This window comes from Lissotriton vulgaris, chromosome 7, assembly GCF_964263255.1.
Source record: "Lissotriton vulgaris chromosome 7, aLisVul1.2, whole genome shotgun sequence".
NCBI classification, from domain to species: domain Eukaryota; kingdom Metazoa; phylum Chordata; class Amphibia; order Caudata; family Salamandridae; genus Lissotriton; species Lissotriton vulgaris.
Window position 1 is genome coordinate 1,207,958,374 of NC_141695.1, and position 23,055 is coordinate 1,207,981,428.

General features: G+C 45.3%; 2 non-coding genes and 24 pseudogenes across 2 annotated transcripts; all 26 read right to left on the reverse strand.

Moving 5' to 3' along the window:
* Positions 1 to 3,558: 3,558 nt before the first annotated feature.
* Positions 3,559 to 3,677, reverse strand: LOC147703219 (5S ribosomal RNA; annotated as a pseudogene).
* A 306-nt stretch (positions 3,678 to 3,983) lies between these two features.
* Positions 3,984 to 4,102, reverse strand: LOC147703220 (5S ribosomal RNA; annotated as a pseudogene).
* A 308-nt stretch (positions 4,103 to 4,410) lies between these two features.
* On the reverse strand, positions 4,411 to 4,529 carry LOC147703221 (5S ribosomal RNA; annotated as a pseudogene).
* Positions 4,530 to 7,432: 2,903 nt separating this feature from the next.
* LOC147703222 (5S ribosomal RNA) lies at positions 7,433 to 7,551 on the reverse strand (annotated as a pseudogene).
* A 3,011-nt stretch (positions 7,552 to 10,562) lies between these two features.
* LOC147703223 (5S ribosomal RNA) lies at positions 10,563 to 10,681 on the reverse strand (annotated as a pseudogene).
* A 517-nt stretch (positions 10,682 to 11,198) lies between these two features.
* LOC147703224 (5S ribosomal RNA) lies at positions 11,199 to 11,317 on the reverse strand (annotated as a pseudogene).
* Positions 11,318 to 11,625: 308 nt separating this feature from the next.
* Positions 11,626 to 11,734, reverse strand: LOC147703225 (5S ribosomal RNA; annotated as a pseudogene).
* A 307-nt stretch (positions 11,735 to 12,041) lies between these two features.
* Positions 12,042 to 12,150, reverse strand: LOC147703226 (5S ribosomal RNA; annotated as a pseudogene).
* An 80-nt stretch (positions 12,151 to 12,230) lies between these two features.
* Positions 12,231 to 12,349, reverse strand: LOC147703227 (5S ribosomal RNA). Its single transcript, XR_015298509.1, has one exon. It is a non-coding gene; the product is annotated as a 5S ribosomal RNA (ribosomal RNA).
* Positions 12,350 to 12,860: 511 nt separating this feature from the next.
* LOC147703228 (5S ribosomal RNA) lies at positions 12,861 to 12,980 on the reverse strand (annotated as a pseudogene).
* A 724-nt stretch (positions 12,981 to 13,704) lies between these two features.
* On the reverse strand, positions 13,705 to 13,813 carry LOC147703229 (5S ribosomal RNA; annotated as a pseudogene).
* Positions 13,814 to 14,282: 469 nt separating this feature from the next.
* Positions 14,283 to 14,401, reverse strand: LOC147703230 (5S ribosomal RNA; annotated as a pseudogene).
* A 537-nt stretch (positions 14,402 to 14,938) lies between these two features.
* Positions 14,939 to 15,057, reverse strand: LOC147703231 (5S ribosomal RNA; annotated as a pseudogene).
* Positions 15,058 to 15,156: 99 nt separating this feature from the next.
* Positions 15,157 to 15,275, reverse strand: LOC147703232 (5S ribosomal RNA; annotated as a pseudogene).
* A 99-nt stretch (positions 15,276 to 15,374) lies between these two features.
* On the reverse strand, positions 15,375 to 15,493 carry LOC147703233 (5S ribosomal RNA; annotated as a pseudogene).
* A 319-nt stretch (positions 15,494 to 15,812) lies between these two features.
* LOC147703234 (5S ribosomal RNA) lies at positions 15,813 to 15,931 on the reverse strand (annotated as a pseudogene).
* A 308-nt stretch (positions 15,932 to 16,239) lies between these two features.
* Positions 16,240 to 16,348, reverse strand: LOC147703235 (5S ribosomal RNA; annotated as a pseudogene).
* Positions 16,349 to 16,655: 307 nt separating this feature from the next.
* Positions 16,656 to 16,764, reverse strand: LOC147703236 (5S ribosomal RNA; annotated as a pseudogene).
* Positions 16,765 to 16,844: 80 nt separating this feature from the next.
* On the reverse strand, positions 16,845 to 16,963 carry LOC147703237 (5S ribosomal RNA). Its single transcript, XR_015298514.1, has one exon. It is a non-coding gene; the product is annotated as a 5S ribosomal RNA (ribosomal RNA).
* Positions 16,964 to 17,476: 513 nt separating this feature from the next.
* On the reverse strand, positions 17,477 to 17,596 carry LOC147703238 (5S ribosomal RNA; annotated as a pseudogene).
* A 718-nt stretch (positions 17,597 to 18,314) lies between these two features.
* LOC147703239 (5S ribosomal RNA) lies at positions 18,315 to 18,423 on the reverse strand (annotated as a pseudogene).
* Positions 18,424 to 19,546: 1,123 nt separating this feature from the next.
* On the reverse strand, positions 19,547 to 19,665 carry LOC147703240 (5S ribosomal RNA; annotated as a pseudogene).
* Positions 19,666 to 19,764: 99 nt separating this feature from the next.
* On the reverse strand, positions 19,765 to 19,883 carry LOC147703241 (5S ribosomal RNA; annotated as a pseudogene).
* A 99-nt stretch (positions 19,884 to 19,982) lies between these two features.
* LOC147703242 (5S ribosomal RNA) lies at positions 19,983 to 20,101 on the reverse strand (annotated as a pseudogene).
* A 947-nt stretch (positions 20,102 to 21,048) lies between these two features.
* Positions 21,049 to 21,167, reverse strand: LOC147703243 (5S ribosomal RNA; annotated as a pseudogene).
* Positions 21,168 to 21,255: 88 nt separating this feature from the next.
* Positions 21,256 to 21,374, reverse strand: LOC147703244 (5S ribosomal RNA; annotated as a pseudogene).
* Positions 21,375 to 23,055: the final 1,681 nt, after the last annotated feature.

The following is a 23,055-nucleotide window of genomic DNA, read 5'->3' on the forward strand; positions in this document are numbered from 1 at the left end:
TTTAGGTCGCATGAATCTTCTGCCCTTAAATAACCTTACAGCAAACTGGTCTCAAAATCCGAATGATGGGAAAATTTGTAATTTGTGTATGCTGAGCAATCAGACTCTGGACCATATTTTGTTTGTATGTCCAGCATTGGCATTGAGCCGTTATCGTTGGCTCCGTCCGATGTTTTTACAAATCTCCATTAAAAATGTAGCATCAGCTCGAGATTATCTCTTTTGTCCTAAAAACGAAGCAGTGTGCGTAAAATTATTTAATTATTTTCAGGAATTCATGTTTATATTTTAACCTTGTAATTATATTTTTATAAGATTGTGTATAAAATGTAGCAACAACCCGAGATTATGAATTTTGGACAAAAAACGAAGCAGGGGGACTAAAACTTTTTAATTTCTCTTGCCTTTTTAGTACACTTTTCAAATGGGTGGTTATTCCCTTAGCCAGCCTTTTAGTTAGCTCTCCATTTGTAGTAGCCTTTAGTTTTATTAATTTGTATTTTGCACATTGATAGGCAGCTATTAACTGCTATTTTCTCATAATTAGGGTTAGGTTGCTTTATACTTCCCGCTATGTTTCATTCTAAAAACTTATTTGCAGTGGGATTCAGGAGGTTTTTCTCTTGTGAGCTGGTTGCTACTGAATTGCTTTTTGCACAGGTCTGATGATGCCCATGTTTTATTCTGTCTCTAATTTTAAATTGATTCTCTAGTTGAAATGGAACTTTTGTTTTTTTATTAAATGAACTGTCAGCCTATATAACGTCCAATTTATCATCCTAGGAGTTATAGTGTGGAAAATCTCAAGTATTGTATGATCGTATGATCAGGTTTTCTGATAATATTGTTTGTTTCTTCTTATCGAAATGTAGATAATCGAAGGCAGGCTCTTGATCATTTTTATGATGTTTTGTGATTATGCTTGTTATGTGTTTCTGTTTTATTTGTAATTCTACGAATGCATTTTATGTGGACCTCCTAGGAGTTTCAAATCTTTAATAAATATATTGAATTGAATTGAGTGACCATTATCACAAAGCAAGCACAAAGGTTCAGTTTGTCATGTAATGAACCCTGATGTTAATTCTGTTTTGTCGATTGCTCGTACTGGTTCTGGCTGTTCTTTATATACACAAGGAATCATCAACCTATCTGCCAACGAGATGTCAATAAAATTGCCAGTAGCTCCAGAATCAAGTAATACAGACACTGTTACTCTATTTGAAACCAACAAACAAGCAGTGATGGTAAAATGCCTTGGAGCCCTTTCCACAGCCCCTGTCACCTCATAAGAAGTATGGGAACTTTCAACAAACAGGGGTCCCCCTGTTTGTTCGATGCACGCCACCTCCTTCCTTACTGGAGCACTAGATGGTTTCACAGTACAATCTCGTGCATAATGGCCACTTTGTCCACAATACAAGCATAAATTACCCTCTCTCCTTCTCCTTCTTTCCTCATTGGACAATGGTTCTCTTACCCCACCAATCTCCATAGGTTCGAAAGCATCTTTATGTTCCACAGGATGTCTAACGACTGGTTTAACAAACCCTCCCCTAGACGACTGGAAACAATTCCGTTCACTCCGTCTCTCCAATAGCCTATGGGTTAATTTAATCACTAGATCTATAAAGGCTGCGCAATCATCGGGAGGTTCTACCACTTGAGACACTATGTCTTTTAAATCTTCACACAACTCTTGGTAATACAAGAAGGTACTTTTTGCCATTGGCCACTGAGTTTCAGATACAAGCCGATTGAAAGTAGAAATATAGGACAATAAATCTTCCCGCCCATGCCGTAATTTTAGCAATTCAGCATCGCTAGCCTGCATAAAAGCATGCTTAGCGAACAGTCCTCTCATTTGTTCTTTAAAAGCAGGTTAGTTAGAAAGCACACGATCATCATTGTCCACTAAGGGAACTGCCCACAAGGCCGCTGTACCAGCCAAAATTAAGATATAATAAAGGCAACCTTTGCAGAATCGTCAGGGATGGCAGTAGGTCTGCACATAAAATGTAAATGGCACTGATTCAAAAATGTGCTGTACTTCTCACTATCCCCCGAAAACCTTTCTGGGGCTGCCAAAGGCACAGGAACCGGAGTCGTAACTGTGACTGCAAAAGGGGCCCCAGCACTAGCACCCGGCCCAGCCCCTCTCTCCTACTGGAATGTTGCAGGCTGCACAACGGGACCCTGACCCCTAATCTGGGACAGATCTCTGGCTTTAACAATACTTAATTCCTGTCTTAACCCCAGATTCTCTTGTCTTAGGTTCTGTACCTGTAATTGTAGGGACGTAATAGCTCTCACCAAATCCTGCAGAGTGGGAACACCAGTAGCCCCACCTGTTGGATTCAATTGCTCATCCATACTCGTCCGGGCAGTGTATATATTTTCGTGGGCTTGGTTTTCTGTCGGGTTTCACCACCTCACTGCACCCAATACAACACTACAGGAACAAGGATGAGCCCAGTCCCCTACCCACACCCAAGTAACGCACACTGAAAGTACACAATGTGCTAATCACGTGGGCACATGGAGAGGGTGGGAGAAAAGGAAAGAACAAGACACCATGGATTTGACGGATTGGTCTGCCTTGAATAATAGGACACCACAGGAGTAACTGCACCTAGGAAAGCAGCACAATATTAGTACTAAATACAAGGAAAGCATGGGACACACTAATTTATATAGCTAACCTGTTTCTATGACCATGTATCACCCAAAAAAGCACACAAATGACCTCTTTACCGGTCCTTAGATATTTGTAATCCAGAATGGCGTGCGTCAGCTTCCAAAACTTCATCCACTGCGGTGCCAAATCAGTTTAGGATAATAGGAACGTTAACATCCCATCCCAATCCGTATTATATCAAAACATCAGGGGGAAAAAAGTCATTATTATTAAATGCGGGAAAAAAACCCAGCATGGGCAAAAACAAGCTATGCTCCTGAAAGTGGCCACTTCGGGGCGGAAGAACAAACTAACGCCACCAAACAAACCGGGCTCGTGATTACGCCCGAATCCGATGTGGACTGAATAGACAAGATCTAGGAAGTAGCTAACAAAGACTACACGCAGCCACGTGTAGCACAACGGGAGTCAGACGCGAAGAGGGAACAAATGTTGCGGCAAGGTGGAGGTTCACAATACCTCAGGGGAAAGTCCAAATCTCCTCCCGAGAAAAGCAAGAGTGAAGGGGAATCCGGAAAAGAGACTACGATGCTCACGATCCCATGAGAACTGGGGGACTACACAAGACCTCACACTGGAACAACAGGCAACCAGTATGAAACTCCGACAAAGATAGAAACCAAGCAAGGATTGGATGACACAAACCTGCTTTTAAGGGACTGCAGGACACAGGTAAGTCATATGACTAGCAAAACATGGTCAAGGAAAGAGATTAGGACTAACCTACTTCCTAACCTACTTCCTAACAGTATGGCTGTATGCTCTAGGAGCACTGATTTTGGGGCTCTTAGACTACTTCCCTCACCTTCAGTACTAGCAAGCCACTCTGACCCCCCTAAAGTGAAAGAAAAAATAAACAAAGCCTACAGCACCTGGTATTCCAAGGCGGTCTCCCATGCAGGTACTAACCAGGCCCAACCCTGCTTAACTTATGAGATAAGTCAAGATCAGGTGATTTCAGGCTGGTATGGCCGTAGGCTTGAGGACCACTGATTTTGGGGCTCTTAGCTTTCTTCACTCAGCTACAGTACTAGCAAGCCACTCTGACTCCCCTATAGCGAAAGAAAAAAAAAGAGCCTAAAGCACCTGGTACTCCCAGGTGGTCTCCCATCCAGGTACTAACAAGGCCCGACCCTGCTTAACTTCTGAGATGAGACAAGATCAGGTGCTTTCAGGCTGTTATGGGCATATGTTCTAGGAGCACTGATTTTGGGCGCTTTCTTCACTCAACTTCAGTACCAACAAGCCACTCTGACTCACCTAAAGTGAAAGAAAAAAAATAAAAAGCCTACTGCACCTGGTATTCCCAGGCAGTCTACCATTCAGGTACTAACCAGGTCCGACCCTGCTAAACTTCTGAGATCAGACGAGATCAGGTGCTTGCAGGCTAGTATGGCTGTAGGTTCTAGGAGCACTGATTTTGGGGCTATTAGCTTTCTTTACTGAACTTCAGTACTAGAAAGCCACTCTGAATCCTCTAAAGTGAAAGAAAAAAATAAATAGCCTACAGCACATTGTATTTCCAAGCGATCTCCCACCCAGGTTCAAACCAGCCCTGACGCTGCTTAACTTCTGCGATCAGACAAGAACAGGCGCTTTCAGGCTGGTATGTCAATAGGCTCTAGGAGCACTGATTTTGGGGATCTTAGATTTTTTTCCTCAACTTCAATACTAGAAAGCCATTCTGATTCCCCTAAAGCAAAAGAAAAAAAAGCCTAGAGCGCCTGGTATTGCCATGCGGTCTCCCATCCAGGTACTAACCAGCCCCAAGCCTGCTTAACTTCTGAGATCAGACAAGATCAGGTGCTTTCAGGCTGGTATGGCCAAAGGCTTTAGGAGCACTGATTTTGGGGCTCTTAGCTTTCTTCACTCTACTTTAGTCCTAGCAAGCCACTCTGACACCTAAAGCGAAAGAAAAAAGAATAAAAAGCCTACAGCACCTTGTATTCCCAGGCGGTCTCCTATCCAAGTACTAACCAGGCCCGACCCTGCTTAACTTCTGAGATCAGACACTTCCTGGCTGATATGGCCGTAGGCTCCAGGTGCACTGATTTTTGGGCTCTTAGTTTTTTTCACTCAACTTCATTACTAGCAAGCCAATCTGACTCACCTAAAGCGAAAGAAAAAAAGCCGCCTACAGCAACTGGTATTTCCAGGAGGTCTCCCATCCAGGTAATAACCAGGCACGACGCTGCTTAACTTCTGAGCCAAAACCAAAACAGGGTCTGGGCTCACTGGCAATAAGGACAAGCCTCACTATCAATACACTATAAACCAAAACATAACACCAGTATTGCCAACTTGATTATACTTGGACCACGGGTGATCACTCGAATCACTGACTGAAACAGTGACTCTCGGAGAACAGTTTTGTCCGAAATGAATCAAAAATGTTTTTATTTTTTATATATCACATATACCATATCAATGGGCAATTTTTGTTTTTTAGATATACATTTGGATAACTCCACAGTAATATGTCAAAACAACAAATGAGAAAACGAATACAAAAAGACACTTTTTAACAGATTGACACCTTGCATTCAACATTCATACGGGACAACAAACATATAAATAGACATATATACACAATTGAAAAGTTGTATTTACAGGATATATTTTGAAAAACAACGCATTGGAACACACAACTAAACCATTGTCATATGTTTGGGAATAGATCAACAATTCCTAATGCTGGATAGAGAAGGTCTACGCGTTTCGATGACCCCTTGTTGTGGGGAAATCTCGTCAGGACCAAAAAAGCCTGTGAATGGAGAAACAAGATTGGGTCAGCTAAGGGGACCGGACTCTACCTCTCAACGTATCAGAAAGAATAAGTGAAACTAATCCTACCTTAGAGTTGCTGGGGGCTCATTTGAGATTTAAACTGTAACAAAAACGGAACCTGTGTTAACCCATGGTTAAAGACGCAGAGAAACCGTCATGAAGCCATGCTTATTGTCAAGTTCAATACAGCTACCAATGGCCTTAACGAACTCTCTGAGATTTACCGTCTATAAATTCATACAATGAAAGATTCGAGTTACCGTCTCCTGCGCGGACTGTGAGCCCGACTACACAAGGTCACATGACAGACACAACGTCTCCATGACGACGAATACCAATGACTACAATTCCCACAATACCAGGATACATGAGAACACCTAAGGTCATTTGATAGAAACAACGTCTCCATGACGACGAATCAAAAAAAACTACAATCCCCACAAATCCTATGACCAGGAAGTGAGTTAAATACAAGGACACACGAGACAAGAAGCACCGAACTGGATGATGCCGGTACCTGCATTTACCTGACAGAGACCGATGAACGTGGACCCCCAGATATATTCATCATACAAAAAACCTTCAGGTAGATCCGAACAACTTTACGAAGCCGTGATTGATCAGTTATCCCGCCCACGTAGTCTCCACGAACAATAATGACAGTAGCATTCCCTTTCATTTCAGGAACTAATCCTACTAGGCGTTTCACCGTGCGGACCCGGGAAACAGCCCCGTCTCCACGCTCCAACCTGATGTAAGTAGTCCCCGGTTCACCGATAGCTGCTACCACCAGTCAAACCACTAGATCTCTTACCAGTCCTTCCATTTTTTAGATCTCCACTTCCACGTATGGATGAGAACAAAACCTTTTGAGAGCGCACATCGCGCAACACTATGTAAGTACTCACGAGTGAATGAGAAAGTTATGTAAATGCGATTGCGGTTTCTCTGCGTCTTTAACCATGGGTTAACACAGGTTCCGTTTTTGTTACAGTTTAAATCTCAAATGAGCCCCCAGCAACTCTAAGGTAGGATTAGTTTCACTTATTCTTTCTGATACGTTGAGAGGTAGAGTCCGGTCCCCTTAGCTGACCCAATCTTGTTTCTCCATTCACAGGCTTTTTTGGTCCTGACGAGATTTCCCCACAACAAGGGGTCATCGAAACGCGTAGACCTTCTCTATCCAGCATTAGGAATTGTTGATCTATTCCCAAACATATGACAATGGTTTAGTTGTGTGTTCCAATGCGTTGTTTTTCAAAATATATCCTGTAAATACAACTTTTCAATTGTGTATATATGTCTATTTATATGTTTGTTGTCCCGTATGAATGTTGAATGCAAGGTGTCAATCTGTTAAAAAGTGTCTTTTTGTATTCGTTTTCTCATTTGTTGTTTTGACATATTACTGTGGAGTTATCCAAATGTATATCTAAAAAACAAAAATTGCCCATTGATATGGTATATGTGATATATAAAAAATAAAAACATTTTTGATTCATTTCGGACAAAACTGTTCTCCGAGAGTCACTGTTTCAGTCAGTGATTCGAGTGATCACCCGTGGTCCAAGTATAATCAAGTTGGCAATACTGGTGTTAGATCAGACGAGATCAGGTGCTTTCAGGCTGGTATGGCCGTAGGCTCTAAGGACATTGATTTTGGGGCTCTTAGCTTTCTTCACTCATCTTCAGTACTAGCAAGCCACACTGACTCACCTAAAGAAAAGAAAAAAAAACCTACAGCACCCGGTATTTCCAGGCTGACTCCCATCCAGGTACTAACCAGGCCCGACCCTGCTTCACTTCTGATATCAGATGACTTTCGGTGCTTTCAGGTTGGTATGGCCGTAGGCTCCAGGAGCCCTCATTTTGGGGCTCTTAGCTTTCTTCACTCAACTTCAGTATTAGCAAGGCACTCTGACTCCCCTAAAGTGAAAGGAAAAAACAAACCTAAAGCACCTGCTATTCCCAGGCGGTCTCCCATCCAGGTATTAACCAGGCCCGACCCTGATAAACTTCTGAGATCAGACAAGATCAGTTGCTTTCAGGCTGTTATGGCCATAGGCTCTAGAAGCACTGATTTTGGGGCTCTTAGCTTTCTTCAGTCAACTTCAGTACTAGCAAGCCACTCTGACTCCTCTAAAGCGAAAGAAAATCAAAAAAAGCCCACAGCACCTGGTATTCCTAGGCAGTCCCCCATCCAGGTACTAACCAGGTCCGAATATGCTTAACTTCTGAGATCAGGCGAGATGAGGTGCTTTCTGGCTGGTTTGGCGGCAGGATCTAGGAGCATTGATTTTGGGGCTCTTAGCTTTCTTTACTTAACTGATTTACAGGGCTTCCTGGCATATCAAGACCATTGACTTGGACCCGGTCATTGGTGTTGATTTGCTCGGCCTATCTATAAATAGTCGCAACGGGGCTATGTTCACGGGAATCATCTGTTACAGACCGCCCGGGACTTTCAGTATCCAGCAACAGCAGTCATTGCTTACCACCTTTACTAATATGGCTGCCTCCCACAATAAACTGTTAGTCCTTGGAGATTTTAACCTGTGGTTGAATGGTTAGTTAGATACAGGGCTGCTTAACCTTCTCCACTCCTGTGAAAGTATCAGTCTCCATCAACATGTTATGGGAGCCACTCACAGGGCTGGACACCGGCTTGACCTGATGTTTTCGGTCTATCAGCTAGCACACATGATTGAAATTCTGCCCATGACTTGGACTGATCACTTCCTTCTTAAATTCTTTGTTAATAGCATTAAGGCCTGTACACAGGCACTAGATACTACCACTGAATTTATGTGCAGGGACTAGAGAGCTCTTGGGAGGTTGAGAACTACTGGAGCAGTATTTAAGGTTGAGGACAGTTTTTCTTTAGACTGTCAAGTCGATGAAAACTATGCTTCTATGTCTCTCAGAATTACGACGAGTGTAGACTCTCTTGCCCCGCTAAAAAAACGCAGGTACAAGGGCAGAGCTTCAGCTCCCTGGTTCACCGATTCTCTAAAGGCTTTAAAACTAGCCTGTAAACAGGCTGAAAGGAAATGGAGGCAAGGGTACACAAACGCTAGCAGATTGCTCTGGAAAGCTAAACTTGCCGAATATAAAGCCCTGATTCACAAAGCCAAAACAGACTACTTCTGCTCTACGATCTGTACTGCGGCTAATAGCTCTAAAAGCATTTTTCAGATTTTGAACGGTCTTACTAACCCTGAATGCACTAAAACGTTGACTCCCCCTAAGCAGACTCTCTGCGCCAACCTTGCTCTGTTTTTTAAAGAAAAAATTGACACCATTATTCAAAATCTCAACACCTCTCCCACTATGATTTGCTCCATTAGTCTAGGGGAAGGGGATGCAGGGGATGGAGAGGGGGAACCCTGGCTGGCCGTCTACTGATCTCTTTTCGGAGTTTCCTCCCCTTACGGAGGATGACCTAGGCAGACTGGCTCGGGGCATTTCATCAGGATCCCCTCTGGACCCTATCCCTCATAAAATTTGGAAAGACTATGGGGAGGAATTGTTTCCTACCCTTTGTAGGATTTGCAATCAATCACTGGCGAGTGGCACTGCTCCGGCATCCTGGAAACAGGCCCTTGTATCCTCGCTGTTAAAAAAAACCTCCCTTAACCCAGAATGGTTACAAAACTATAGACCAATCTCCTTGTTACCGTTCCCTGCAAAAATTACTGAGCGTTGGGTGAGCTCGCTCCTTTCTCAATATCTGCAGCAACATCAATTCCGGGATGAAATCCAATTTGGTTTTACCCAGCCCATGGGACCGAAACGGCTTTGCTCACTGCCATGGAGGATCTTCAAATGCGTGCAGACAGAGGTCAAGCAATGGCTCTGATTCTGCTTGACCTGTCTGCCGCATTTGATACGGTAAATCATATGATCCTCCTGGAAAGACTGAGTGAGGCCGGGGTAGGGGGTGTTGCCCTGCGTTGGTTTCGCTCCTTCCTACACAATAGGAAGCAGGCGGTGTCCCTCCCCCCTTTTCAATCTGCGTTCTCCCCGATGTCCCAGGGGGTGCCTCAGGGTTCGGCAGTTAGTCTGATTTTATTTAATGTGTACATGAAACCCCTGATCACGTTGATAAAATCTCATCAGATCAACGCTATTAACTACGCAAATGATACCCAAATCATCTTGTCGTGGGAGGGTGAGGAATCGATCCCGCTGGAGACATTTCATGACTGTATGTGAGATACGGCGAGCTGGTTACATAATAATTCACTGCAGTTCAACGCCAGCAAGACTGAGGTGTTGTTCTGGGCTGGAAGTCGGATTCCTCCTCCTTTTCCGGACAATTTCTGGCCTCCAGAAACTGTGAAAAAAACTCAACCGGTCACCACTGTTCGCAATCTGGGCGTCATGTTGGACAATAAATTGAGCATGGAAGCTCAGGTGGCAAAAACGGTGTCCACCTGCTTTGCCCTCTTTAGGCCTCTTCGAAAGATCCTACCTTTACTTCCCTTACAGGCCCGGGCTTTGGTAGTCAGATGCACAATTTTGAGCAGACTCGACTATTGTAATGCCCTCCTGCTTGAGTCACCGGGTATGCTGCTAGATAGACTTCAAAGATTGGAGTCTGCTGCCGCCAAGCTGGCTCCTGGCTGGCCTAGAAGATCCTCTGCATCTGCGGCGCTGGCTGAGCTTCACTGGCTCTCACTGAGGCAGAGAATATCCTTCAAATCCCTCTGCCTTGTCTTCAAGGCCCTGAATGGACTTGGGCCCAGCTCTCTGCAAGCCAAATTTGCCTGGTATACCCCTACCAGAGCACTCCACTCTGGTAACTGCATGTTTGGTGAAAGTACCCAGGTTTAAGAGGGTCAGGGCTGGGGACAGATCTTTCGGAGTTGCTGCTGCTAAACTCTGGAACAGTCTGCCCTTGGAGATCCGTCAAACCGAGGAACTTCTCCTCTTCAGGAAACATGTTAAAACTTGGCTGTTTCCGAAGGTCTAACCTGCTGGACTCCTTCCCCTGCTACATTCTTGTCTGCCACTTTGTGAAGCCTAAGCGCCAGGATACCTGTAAGGTGATAGCTGCGCTCTATAAATTCCCTAAATAATACAGCACCTGGTATTCCCAGGCAGTCTCCCATCCAATTACTAACCAGGCCCTACCCTGTTTAACTTCTGAGAGAAGATGAGATCAGGTGCTTTCAGGATGGCATGGCTGTAGGCTCTAGGAGCACTGATTTTGGGGCTCTTCGCTTTCTACACTCAACTTCAGTACTAACAAGGCACTCTGACACCCCGAAAGCGAAAGAAAAAAAGAGGCCTAAAGCACCTGGTATTCCCAGGCGGTCTCCCATCCAGATACTAAGCAGGCCTGACCCTGCTTAACTCCTGAGATCAGACGAGATGAGGTACTTTCAGCCTGGTATGGCTATATTCTCTAGGAGCACTGATTTTGGGGCTCTTAGTTTCTTCACCCAACTTCAGTACTAGCAAGTCACTCTGACTCAACTAAAGGGAAAGAAAAAAAAACCTACAGCATCAGGTATTCCCAGGCAGTCTCCCATCCAGGCACTAACCAGGCCAAACCCTGCTTAACTAAAGAGATCAGACGAGAGCAGGTGCTTTGAGCCTGGTATGGCTGTAGGCTCTAAGAGCACTGATTTTGGGGCTCTTAGCTTTCTTCACGCAACTTCAGTACTAGCAAGCCACTCTGATTCACCTAAAGAAAAGAAGAAAAAAAAGGCTACAGCACCTGGTACTCCTAGGCAGTCTCCAATCAAGGTACTAACCAGGCCCAACACCGCTTAACTAGTGAGATCAGATGAGATCAGGTGCTTTCAGGCTGGTATGGCCGAAGGCTCTAGGAGGACTGATTTTAGGGCTCTTAGCTTTCTTCACTCAACTTCAGTACTAGCAAGCCACTCTGACTCACCTAAAGCAAAAGAAAAAAAAGCCTACAGCACCTGGTATGCACAGGTGGTCTCCCATCCCAGTATTAACCAATCCCAACCCTACTTAACTTCTGAAATCAGAAAAGATGAGATGCTTTCTGGCTGTTATGGCCATAGGCTCTAGGAGCAATGATTATGGGGTTCTTAGCTTTCTTCAGTCAACTTCAGTACTAGCAAGCCACTCTGACTCACCTAAAGTGAAAGAAAAAAATAAAAAGCCTACAGCACCTTGTATTCCCAGGCGGTCTCCCATCCAGCTACTTACCAGGACCGACCCTGCTTAACTTCTGAGATCAGGTGCTTTCAGGCTGGTATGGCTGTCGGCCCAAGAAGCAGTGATTTTGGGGCTCTTAGCCTACTTCACTCAACTTCAGTACTAGCAAGCCACTCTGACTTCCCTAAAGCGAAAGAACAAAAAAAGCCTACAGCATCTGGTATTCCCAGGCGGTCTCCCATCCAGGTATCAACATGTCCCCACCCTTTTAACTTCTGAGATAAGACGATATTAGGTGCTTTCAGGCTTATAGTGCGGTAGGCTCTAGGAGCACTGATTTTAGGGCTCTTAGCTTTCTTCACTCAACTTCAGGACAAGCAAGCCACTCTGACTCACATAAAGCGAAAGCAAAAAAAAAATCCTACAGCACCTGGTATTCCCAGGTGGTCTCCCATCCAAGTACTAACCAGGCCTGACCCTGCTTAACTTCTGAGATCAGGTGCTTTCAGGCTGGTATGGCTGTAGGCGCTCAGAGCACTGATTTTGGGGCTCTTAGCTTTCTTTAGTACTAGCAAGCCACTCTGATTCCCCTAAAGCGGAAAACAGAAGCCTACAGCACCTGGAATTCCCAGGTGGTCTCCCATCCAGGTACTTACCAGGTCCGACTCTGATTAACTTCTGAGATCAGATGAGATCAGGTGCTTTCAGGCTGGTATGGCCGTAGGCTCTAGGATCACTGATTTTAGGGCTCTTAGCTTTCTTCACTCAACTTCAGTACTAGCAAGCCACTCTAAGTCACCTACAGTGAAAGAAAAAAAATTAAAAGCCATCATCACCTGGTATTCCCAGACGGTCTCTCATCCAGGTACTAACAAGGCCCGACCTTGCTTACCTTCTGAGATCAAACGAGATAAGGTGCTTTCAGCCTGGTATGGCTATATTCTCTAGGAGCACTGATTTTAGGGCTCTTAGCTTTCTTCACCCAACTTCAGTACTCTGACTCAACTAAAGGGAAAGAAAAAAAAGCCTACAGCATCAGGTATTCCCAGGCAGTCTCCCATCGAGGCCCTAACCAGGCCCAACCCTGCTTAACTAAAGAGATCAGACGAGAGCAGGTGCTTTGAGCCTGGTATGGCTGTAGGCTCTAGGAGCACTGATTTTGGGGCTCTTAGCTTTCTTCATGCAACTCCAGTACTAGCAAGCCACTCTGATTCACCTAAAGCAAAGAAGAAAAAAAAGGCTACAGCACCTGGTATTCCTAGGCAGTCTCCAATCAAGGTACTAACCAGGCCCAACACCGCTTAACTAGTGAGATCAGATGAGATCAGGTGCTTTTCAGGCTGGTATGGCCGAAGGCTCTAGGAGGACTGATTTTATGGCTCTTAGCTTTCTTCACTCAACTTCAGTACTAGCAACCACTCTGACTCACCTAAAGCAAAAGAAAAAAAAGCCTACTTTACCTGGTATGCACAGGTGGTCTCTCATCCCAGTATTAACCAATCCCAACGCTACTTAACTTCTGAAATCAGAAAAGATAAGATGCTTTCTGGCTGTTATGGCCATAGGCTCTAGGAGCAATGATTATGGGGTTCTTAGCTTTCTTCAGTCAACTTCAGTACTAGCAAGCCACTCTGACTCGCCTAAAGTGAAAGAAAAAAAATAAAAAGCCTACACCACCTTGTATTCCCAGGCGGTCTCCCATCCAGCTACTTACCAGGACCGACCCTGCTTAACTTCTGAGATCAGGTGCTTTCAGGCTGGTATGGCTGTCGGCCCAAGAAGCAGTGATTTTGGGGCTCTTAGCCTATTTCACTCAACTTCAGTACTAGCAAGCCACTCTGACTTCCCTAAAGCGAAAGAACAAAAAAAGCCTACACCACCTGGTATTCCCAGGACGTCTCCCATCCAGGTATTAACATGTCCCGAGCCTTTTAACTTCTGAGATAAGACGATATCAGGTGCTTTCAGGCTGATAGTGCGGTAGGCTCTAGGAGCACTGATTTTGGGGCTCTTAGCTTTCTTCACTCAACTTCAGGACAAGCAAGCCACTCTGACTCACATAAAGCGAAAGCAAAAAAAAAATCCTACAGCACCTGCTATTCCCAGGTGGTCTCCCATCCAAGTACTAACCAGGCCTGACCCTGCTTAACTTCTGAGATCAGGTGCTTTCATGCTGGTATGGCTGTAGGCGCTCGGAGCACTGATTTTGGGGCTCTTAGCTTTCTTCAGTACTAGCAAGCCACTCTGACTCCCCTAAAGTGGAAAACAAAAGCCTACAGCACCTGGAATTCCCATTAACTTCTGAGATCAGATGAGATCAGGTGCTTTCAGGCTGGTATGGCCGTAGGCTCTAGGATCACTGATTTTAGGGCTCTTAGCTTTCTTCACTCAACTTCAGTACTAGCAAGCCACTCTGAGTCACCTGCAGTGAAAAAAAAAAAAAAAAAGTCAACATCACCTGGTATTCCCAGGTGCTCTCCCATCCAGGTACTAACAAGGCCCGACCTTGCTTACCTTCTGAGATCAAACGAGATAAGGTGCTTTCAGGCTGGTATAGCCGTAGGCTCTAGGAGCACTGATTTTGGGGCTCTTAGCTTTCTACACGCAACTTCAGTACTAGCAAGCCACTCTGACTCACCTAAAGCAAAGGAAAAAAAAAAGCCTACAGCACCTAGTATCCCCAGGCAGTCTCCTATCCAGGTACTAACCTGACCCGACTCTGCTTAACTTCTGGGATCAAATGAGATGAGGTGCTTTCAGGCTGGTATGGTCGAAGGCTCTAGGAGCACTGATTTTAGGTTTCTTTGCTTTCTTCACTCAACTTCAGTACTAGAAGCCACTCTGACTCACCTACAGTGAAAGAAAAAAAAATTAAAAGCCAACATCACCTGGTACTCCCAGGCGGTCTCCCATCCAAGTACTAACCATGCCCGACTCTGATTAACTTCTGTTAGCAGACGAGATGAGGTGCTTTCAGGCTAGTATGGCCATAGGCTCTAGATGCACTGATTTTGGGGCTCTTAGCTTTCTTCATCCAACTTCTGTACTAGAAAGGCACTCTTACTCCCCTAAAGCGAAAGAAAAAAAAGAAAAAAAATCCTAGAGCACACGGTCTTTCCAGGCAGTCTCCCATCCAGGTACTAACCAGGCCCGACGCTGCTTAACTTCTGAGTTCAGACATGATAAGATGCTTCTAGGCTGGTATGGCCAAAGGCTCTAGGAGCACTGATTTTAGGGCTCTTAGCTTTCTTCACTCAACTTCAGTACTAGCAAGCCACTCTGAGTCACCTACAGTGAAAGAAAAAAAAAAGCAAAAGCCAACATCACCTGGTATTCCCAGGCAGTTTCCCATCCAGGTACTAACAAGGCCCGACCTTGCTTACCTTCTGAGATCAAACGAGATAAGGTGCTTTCAGGCTGGTATAGCTGCAGGCTCTAGGAGCACTGATTTTGGGGCTCTTAGCTTTCTACAAGCAACTTCAGTACAAGCAAGCCACTCTGACTCACCTACAGTGGAAGAAAAAAAAATTAAAAGCTAACATCACCTGGTATTCCCAGGCGGTCACCCATCCAGGTACTAATCAGGCCCGACTCTGCTTAACTTCTGTGAGCAGACGAGATGAGGTGCTTTCAGGCTGGTATGGTCGAAGGCTCTAGGAGCACTGATTTTAGGGCTCTTAGCTTTCTTTACTCAACTTCAGTACTAGCAAGCCACTTTGACTCACCTACAGTGAAAGAAAAAAAAATTAAAAGCTAACATCACCTGGTATTCCCAGGCGGTCTCCCATCCAGGTACTAACCAGGCCCGACTCTACTTAACTTCTGTGAGCAGACGAGATGAGGTGCTTTCAGGCTGGTATGGCCGTATGCCCTAGATGCACTGATTTTGGGGCTCTTAGCTTTCTTCATTCAACTTCAGTACTAGCAAGGCACTCTTACTCCCCTAAAGTGAAAGAATTTTTTTTAAAAAAAGCCTAGAGCACATGGTCTTTCAAGGCAGTCTCAAATCCAGGTACTAATCAGGCCCGACCCTGCATAACTTCTGAGATCAGACAAGATACGGTGCTTTCAGGCTGGTATGGCGGAAGGCTTTAGTAGCCCTGATTTTGGGGCTCTTAGCCTACTTCACTCAACTTCAGTACTAGCAAGCCACTTCCACTCCCCTAAAGCGAAAGAAAAATAAAATAAAAGCCTACAGCACCTGGTATTCCTAGGCAGTCTCCCATCCTGGTACTAACCAGGCCCAACACCGCTTAACTAGTGAGATCAGATGAGATCAGGTGCTTTCAGGCTGGTATGGCCGAAGGCTCTAGAGGACTGATTTTAGGGCTCTTAGCTTTCTTCACTCAACTTCAGTACTAGCAAGCCACTCTGACTCACCTAAAGCAAAAGAAAAAAAAGCCTACAGCACCTGGTATGCACAGGTGGTCTCCCATCCCAGTATTAACCAATCCCAACCCTACTTAACTTCTGAAATCAGAAAAGATGAGATGCTTTCTGGCTGTTATGGCCATAGGCTCTAGGAGCAATGATTATGGGGTTCTTAGCTTTCTTCAGTCAACTTCAGTACTAGCAAGCCACTCTGACTCACCTAAAGTGAAAGAAAAAAAATAAAAAGCCTACAGCACCTTGTATTCCCAGGCGGTCTCCCATCCAGCTACTTACCAGGACCGACCCTGCTTAACTTCTGAGATCAGGTGCTTTCAGGCTGGTATGGCTGTCGGCCCAAGAAGCAGTGATTTTGGGGCTCTTAGCCTACTTCACTCAACTTCAGTACTAGCAAGCCACTCTGACTTCCCTAAAGCGAAAGAACAAAAAAAGCCTACAGCATCTGGTATTCCCAGGCGGTCTCCCATCCAGGTATCAACATGTCCCGACCCTTTTAACTTCTGAGATAAGACGATATTAGGTGCTTTCAGGCTTATAGTGCGGTAGGCTCTAGGAGCACTGATTTTGGGGCTCTTAGCTTTCTTCACTTAACTTCAGGACAAGCAAGCCACTCTGACTCACATAAAGCGAAAGCAAAAAAAAAATCCTACAGCACCTGGTATTCCCAGGTGGTCTCCCATCCAAGTACTAACCAGGCCTGACCCTGCTTAACTTCTGAGATCAGGTGCTTTCAGGCTGGTATGGCTGTAGGCGCTCAGAGCACTGATTTTGGGGCTCTTAGCTTTCTTTAGTACTAGCAAGCCACTCTGATTCCCCTAAAGCGGAAAACAGAAGCCTACAGCACCTGGAATTCCCAGGTGGTCTCCCATCCAGGTACTTACCAGGTCCGACTCTGATTAACTTCTGAGATCAGATGAGATCAGGTGCTTTCAGGCTGGTATGGCCGTAGGTTCTAGGATCACTGATTTTAGGGCTCTTAGCTTTCTTCACTCAACTTCAGTACTAGCAAGCCACTCTAAGTCACCTACAGTGAAAGAAAAAAAAATTAAAAGCCATCATCACCTGGTATTCCCAGGCGGTCTCTCATCCAGGTACTAACAAGGCCCGACCTTGCTTACCTTCTGAGATCAAACGAGATAAGGTGCTTTCAGCCTGGTATGGCTATATTCTCTAGGAGCACTGATTTTAGGGCTCTTAGCTTTCTTCACCCAACTTCAGTACTCTGACTCAACTAAAGGGAAAGAAAAAAAAGCCTACAGCATCAGGTATTCCCAGGCAGTCTCCCATCGAGGCCCTAACCAGGCCCAACCCTGCTTAACTAAAGAGATCAGACGAGAGCAGGTGCTTTGAGCCTGGTATGGCTGTAGGCTCTAGGAGCACTGATTTTGGGGCTCTTAGCTTTCTTCATGCAACTCCAGTACTAGCAAGCCACTCTGATTCACCTAAAGCAAAGAAGAAAAAAAAAGGCTACAGCACCTGGTATTCCTAGGCAGTCTCCAATCAAGGTACTAACCAGGCCCAACACCGCTTAACTAGTGAGATCAGATGAGATCAGGTGCTTTTCAGGCTGGTATGGCCGAAGGCTCTAGGAGGACTGATTTTATGGCTCTTAGCTTTCTTCACTCAACTTCAGTACTAGCAACCACTCTGACTCACCTAAAGCAAAAGAAAAAAAAGCCTACAGTACCTGGTATGCACAGGTGGTCTCTCATCCCAGTATTAACCAATCCCAACGCTACTTAACTTCTGAAATCAGAAAAGATAAGATGCTTTCTGGCTGTTATGGCCATAGGCTCTAGGAGCAATGATTACGGGGTTCTTAGCTTTCTTCAGTCAACTTCAGTACTATCAAGCCACTCTGACTCACCTAAAGTGAAAGAAAAAAAATAAAACGCCTACACCACCTTGTATTCCCAGGTGTTCTCCCATCCAGCTACTTACCAGGACCGACCCTGCTTAACTTCTGAGATCAGGTGCTTTCAGGCTGGTATGGCTGTCGGCCCAAGAAGCAGTGATTTTGGGGCTCTTAGCCTACTTCACTCAACTTCAGTACTAGCAAGCCACTCTGACTTCCCTAAAGCGAAAGAACAAAAAAAGCCTACAGCACCTGGTATTCCCAGGACCTCTCCCATCCAGGTATTAACATGTCCCGACCCTTTTAACTTCTGAGATAAGACGATATCAGGTGCTTTCAGGCTGATAGTGCGGTAGGCTCCAGGAGCACTGATTTTGGGGCTCTTAGCTTTCTTCACTCAACTTCAGGACAAGCAAGCCACTCTGACTCACATAAAGCAAAAAAAAAATCCTACAGCACCTGCTATTCCCAGGTGGTCTCCCATCCAAGTACTAACCAGGCCTGACCCTGCTTAACTTCTGAGATCAGGTGCTTTCAGGCTGGTATGGCTGTAGGCGCTCGGAACACTGATTTTGGGGCTCTTAGCTTTCTTCAGTACTAGCAAGCCACTCTGACTCCCCTAAAGCGGAAAACAAAAGCCTACAGCACCTGGAATTCCCATTAACTTCTGAGATCAGATGAGATCAGGTGCTTTCAGGCTGGTATGGCCGTAGGCTCTAGGATCACTGATTTTAGGGCTCTTAGCTTTCTTCACTCAACTTCAGTACTAGCAAGCCACTCTGAGTCACCTGCAGTGAAAAAAAAAAAAATTTCAAAGTCAACATCACCTGGTATTCCCAGGCGCTCTCCCATCCAGGTACTAACAAGGCCCGACCTTGCTTACCTTCTGAGATCAAACGAGATAAGGTGCTTTCAGGCTGGTATAGCCGTAGGCTCTAGGAGCACTGATTTTGGGGCTCTTAGCTTTCTACACGCAACTTCAGTACTAGCAAGCCACTCTGACTCACCTAAAGCAAAGGAAAAAAAAGCCTACAGCACCTAGTATCCCCAGGCAGTCTCCTATCCAGGTACTAACCTGACCCGACTCTGCTTAATTTCTGGGATCAAATGAGATGAGGTGCTTTCAGGCTGGTATGGTTGAAGGCTCTAGGGGCACTGATTTTAGGTTTCTTTGCTTTCTTCACTCAACTTCAGTACTAGAAGCCACTCTGACTCACCTACAGTGAAAGAAAAAAAAAATTAAAAGCCAACATCACCTGGTACTCCCAGGCGGTCTCCCATCCAGGTACTAACCATGCCCGACTCTGATTAACTTCTGTTAGCAGACGAGATGAGGTGCTTTCAGGCTAGTATGGCCATAGGCTCTAGATGCACTGATTTTGGGACTCTTAGCTTTCTTCATCCAACTTCTGTACTAGAAAGGCACTCTTACTCCCCTAAAGCGAAAGAAAAAAAAGAAAAAAAATCCTAGAGCACATGGTCTTTCCAGGCAGTCTCCCATCCAGGTACTAACCAGGCCCGACGCTGCTTCTGAGTTCAGACATGATAAGATGCTTCTAGGCTGGTATGGCCAAAGGCTCTAGGAGCACTGATTTTAGGGCTCTTAGCTTTCTTCACTCAACTTCAGTACTAGCAAGCCACTCTGAGTCACCTACAGTGAAAGAAAAAAAAAAAGCAAAAGCCAACATCACCTGGTATTCCCAGGCAGTTTCCCATCCAGGTACTAACAAGGCCCGACCTTGCTTACCTTCTGAGATCAAACGAGATAAGGTGCTTTCAGGCTGGTATAGCTGCAGGCTCTAGGAGCACTGATTTTGGGGCTCCTAGCTTTCTACCTGCAACTTCAGTACAAGCAAGCCACTCTGACTCACCTACAGTGGAAGAAAAAAAAATTAAAAGCTAACATCACCTGGTATTCCCAGGCGGTCACCCATCCAGGTACTAATCAGGCCCGACTCTGCTTAACTTCTGTGAGCAGACGAGATGAGGTGCTTTCAGGCTGGTATGGTCGAAGGCTCTAGGAGCACTGATTTTAGGGCTCTTAGCTTTCTTTACTCAACTTCAGTACTAGCAAGCCACTTTGACTCACCTACAGTGAAAGAAAAAAAAATTAAAAGCTAACATCACCTGGTATTCCCAGGCGGTCTCCCATCCAGGTACTAACCAGGCCCGACTCTGCTTAACTTCTGTGAGCAGACGAGATGAGGTGCTTTCAGGCTGGTATGGCCGTATGCCCTAGATGCACTGATTTTGGGGCTCTTAGCTTTCTTCATTCAACTTCAGTACTAGCAAGGCACTCTTACTCCCCTAAAGTGAAAGAATTTTTTTTAAAAAAAGCCTAGAGCACATGGTCTTTCAAGGCAGTCTCAAATCCAGGTACTAATCAGGCCCGACCCTGCATAACTTCTGAGATCAGACAAGATACGGTGCTTTCAGGCTGGTATGGCGGAAGGCTTTAGTAGCCCTGATTTTGGGGCTCTTAGCCTACTTCACTCAACTTCAGTACTAGCAAGCCACTTCCACTCCCCTAAAGCGAAAGAAAAATAAAATAAAAGCCTACAGCACCTGGTATTCCTAGGCAGTCTCCCATCCTGGTACTAACCAGGTCCGAATCTGCTTAACTTCTGAGATCAGGCGAGATGAGGTGCTTTTTGGCTGGTTTGGCGGCAGGCTCCAGGAGCATTGATTTTGGGGCTCTTAGCATTCTTCACCCAACTTCAGTACTAGAAAGCCACTCTGACTCCCCTAAAGCGACAGAAAAAAAGCCTACAGCACCTGGTATTCCCAGGCTGTCTCCCATCCCAGTATTAACCAAACCCAACCCTACTTAACTTCTGAAATCAGACAAAATGAGGTGCTTTCAGGCTGTTATGGCCATAGGCTCTAGGAGCAATGATTTTGGGACTCTTAGCTTTCTTCACTCAACTTCAGTACTAGCAAGCCACTCTGACTCACCTAAAGCGAAAGAAAAAAAATAAAAAGCCTACAGCACCTGGTATTCATAGGGGGTATCGCATCCAGATACTTACCAGGCCCGACCCTGCTTAACTTCTGAGATTCCGTGCTTTCAGGCTGGTATTGCAGTGGGCTCTAGGAGCAGTGGTTTTGGGGCTCTTAGCTTTCTTCACTCAATTTCATGACTAGCAAGTCACTCCTACTCACCTAAATGGAAAGAATAAAAAGCCTACAGCACCTCGTATTCCCTGGCGGTCTCCAATCCAAGTACTAACAAGGCCCGACCCTGCTTAACTTCTGAGATCAGACAAGATGAGGTGCTTTCAGGCTGGTATGGCTTTAGGCTCTCAGAACACTGATTTTGGAGCTCTTAGCTTTCTACACTCAACTTCAGTACCAGCAAGCCACTCTGACTCCCCTAAAGTGGAAAAAAAACCTACAGCACCTGGAATTCCAAGGTGGTCTCCCATCCAGGTACTAACCAGTCCCAACCCTGCTTAACGTCTGAGATCAGAAGAGATCAGGTGCTTTTAGGCTGGTATGGCCATAGGCTCCAGGTGCACTGATTTTGGGGCTCTTAGCTTTCTTCACTCAACTTGAGTACTAGCAAGCCACTCTGACTCACCTAAACCGAAAAATAAAAGGCTCCGGAGGTGGTGACGTGTGTGTGGTAGGGCTCTGCCAGCACGGTTGCCTGCCTTTCTCACTAGCGGCGATATTGCTCTCTTAAAATTAGTTTTTAAACGTGAGTTACTACTTTTACTGTGTTTACTGTGTTTTTAACATTGCTGGAACTAGAGCAACCTCGCTCCTTCGTTCTACTCACTTGGCCAGGTTCGTCCGTGCGAGCGGACCCGCCATTTTGAAGGTAGCCCTCACTCGCGGTCTAGTGGTTGGGGAGCAGGCTCCATAAAATGACACTGTGGCGAGCGCGCAATTGATTTTATTGGCTCCCGAGGTGGTGACGTGTGTGTGATAGGGCTCTGCCAGCACGGTTGCCTGCCTTTCTCACTAGCGGCAATATTGCTCTCTTAAAATTGGTTTTTAAAAGTGAGTTACTACTTTTACCCTGTTTACTGTGTTTTTAACATTGCTGGAACTATGTAGTAAGTAAGCAGGGGCCGTGAAGTTGTCACGAAGCTTTAATGTAGGAAACAGGTGCTGCGCAGCAGCTCACAGCAAGGCAAGCAGGCAACTGTGACAAGCAATTTGAAAAGCATTCGGTAAAAGAACATAGGGGACAGAGGAAAGAACGGGGAGGGCAAAGATTCTAGAAAGACTAGAAAGGGAACATAAACAGGAACCAAGGAAGAACACTACATTATCCTCTCCTCTTAAAAAGGGAAAAGAAGGAAAGAGCAAAAGAGGCAAAAGAGGAGAAAGAATGAAAAGCAAAAGAAGGGGAAGGAAGAATCAACGGAACCTTACAGGAACAAAACGAGAACGAACACTCCTACGGGGTTGGAAGGGAACAGCAGAAGAAGAAGAAGAAGAAGAAGACGAAGAAGAAAGTAAAACTGGAGCATTTTGAGAAGAGGAATGATTGACAATACGTACACAAGGATGGAGAGGAACAACCGAAGTGGAAGGCAAAACAGATGTGGAGTGACTGACAACTGGTTCACCCACTTTGACAATCCTGGCAGCATTCCACCAGTTCTTCATATTGACCCTAACTGAATTACCACAAACTTTGTCAATAAAAAAAGGTTCAGAAAACTTGGGACTGCCTTTAGTTGAGTGAGTGGGTAATTTTACTCGGATACTCTCACCCACTTTGAAGGCTTGTGAAGATACTCTTTTCCTGGAGTCAAAATCATTTTTCTGCTTAGATTGAGCATGTGTCACATTAGCTCTAGCAACATCATCAACATTGTCAAGGGAGTTCAGTTTAACCCAACGTGACATCCATCCAGGACAAACCTTGGAACAGGGTTTCCTCCCGCGCAACAGCTCAAAGGGGGAAACCTTGGTGGAGGAGTGAGGGGTGGTGCGATAGAACCACAACATGGACCTAACAGCGTTTGGGACATGACAGTGTTGAGCAATAGCCCACTGAATGCAGTTGTTGAGAACCCTGTTCATGCGTTCAACGAGGCCGTTCGTTTGGGGGTGATAGAGGGCACTTCTCAAATGGTCAATCCCACTCTGGCAAACAAAAGAATTAAACTCCTGACTGATGAACTGAGAACCGTTGTCGCTAACAATGGACGAAGGAAAACCTTCCCGCAAA